Source organism: Budorcas taxicolor, chromosome 4, assembly GCF_023091745.1.
Source record: "Budorcas taxicolor isolate Tak-1 chromosome 4, Takin1.1, whole genome shotgun sequence".
In the NCBI taxonomy this organism is placed as follows: Eukaryota; Metazoa; Chordata; class Mammalia; order Artiodactyla; family Bovidae; genus Budorcas; species Budorcas taxicolor.
In genome coordinates, this window is record NC_068913.1 from 58,688,540 (window position 1) to 58,690,508 (window position 1,969).

General features: G+C 41.3%; 1 pseudogene; it reads right to left on the minus strand.

Moving 5' to 3' along the window:
* Positions 1 to 1,421: 1,421 nt before the first annotated feature.
* Positions 1,422 to 1,522, minus strand: LOC128047133 (uncharacterized; annotated as a pseudogene).
* Positions 1,523 to 1,969: the final 447 nt, after the last annotated feature.

Here is a 1,969-nt window from a genome sequence, read left to right on the forward strand (position 1 = left end):
CAAAGTTTTATTGCCATTTTGGGTTTACCTTTGGAAGCCAAGAGAAGACTACCCTGGGTGTAAGTTGCCCATGGACTGCACTTCTCTCCTTATGAAGTTTTTCTGGCTCTGATGCCTGAATCCACTGAGCATGCTCAGTGGAACCTCCAAAACTGTTAAAAGATCATTTTTTTGGAAAAGGTAAAATCATGACTCTCATATGGATTTTAAAGTGAGCATGTGTTGAAGATTTTATTTTACTCATTCAACGAGGGAATCAGGTAGTTGGTGTAATTGGCTTAAAGGAAAAGTCAAAAGGCATTAATTTCTATGAAGGAAAAAGGAATGAAAGGAGGGCATGGCAACCCATTCCAGTATTCTTGCCTAGAGAATCCCATGGACAGAGCAGCCTGGCGGGCTACCGACCATAGGGGTTATAAAGAATTGGACACACTGAAGCAACTTAGCTGCAGCAGCAGCGACTTAGCAGCAGCATCAGCAACTTAGCACAGCACAGCACAAAAAGGAATGGAGGGAAGTCAACTGAAACTCTTCCAGACCAGACAGAATGTGCATGCACATCAATTATAAAAGTTGTAAAATGGTGCAAAGATTATGAAAGGCTAAAGTCTAATGCATAGTTTCCCACTGAAGCACAAATTTACTTTTTCTATAGTCTGTTCTTCTAGGTGTCTTTATATAGCATCTGTTCATGTCTCCTGTAGATCCTATAAATGTTTAATTGCTCTTCTTATAAAACCTGGCTCTCGTATGATTAGCAGTTGAGAGAAGATTCCTACTTGTGTGGTAAAATGCAATTTTTAAATAAATTTAAAATTTTATTTTATATTGAGGTATAGTTGATTTACAATGTTGTATTAGTTTCAGGTGTACAACAAAGTGATTTAGTTGTACATATCTTGGAGAAGGCAATGGCAACCCACTCCAGTACTCTTGCTTGGAACATCCCACGGACGGAGGAGCCCTGTGGGCTTCAGTCCATGGGGTCGCTAAGAGTCGGACACAACTGAGCGACTTCACTTTCACTTTTCACTTTCATGCACTGGAGAAGGAAATGGCAACCCACTCCAGTGTTCTTGCCTGGAGAATCCCAGGGACAGAGGAGCCTGGTGGGCTGCCGTCTCTGGGGTCGCACAGAGTCGGACACGACTGAAGTGACTTAGCAGCAGCAGCAGCAGCATACATATATCTGGGGCTTCCCTGGTGGCTCAGATGGTAAAGAATCTGCTTGCAATGCAGGAGACCCAGGTTTGATCCCTGGGTCAGGAAGATCCCCTGGACAAGTGAATGGCTACCCATACCGGTAGTCTTGCCTGGAGAATTTCATGGATAGAGAAGCCTGGCAGGCTACAGTCCATGAAGCTGCAAAGAGTTGGACACGACTGAACAACTAACACTTCATACTTCATACATATATATATATGTTCTTTTTCAGATTCTTTTCCCATGTAGGTTATCCTTTCACAGGGACCATGCTAATCTCTGTATCATTCCGATTTTAGCATATGTGCTGCTGAAGCAAGCATGCAAACTGACTTTATTAACACTTCCCCCCGCTTATAGGATATAAATTACTGCTTGAACTAATTTTTTTCATTTCTCTATTAGTTGTTTGTGTATCATTTATAGATGGTATGCTAAAGAAAAGAGATTGCTCGTTGTTAGGAACAATTCTATTTATAGGCTGAAGTGGAGGGTCCCACAAAGCTCATTTAATTGACTGATTGATTGAATAATTACTTATGGATTGTTCTCCATTGCTAGGCATCATGCTTTTAAAAAATGCAGTTTCAACTTTCAAGAATTTAATATTTATCAGGGTCAATAGACAAGGAAATAGTCACCTCCTGATAGCACAGCCTGGGAGTGAAAGTCACCTGAGACAGCTGAGTTCAGTCCTCAAGGAGTTAGCAAGGTTAGTGTTGTTAATAGGTTTCAAGCACAGCAAATAACAAGTGCATGTGTTGGA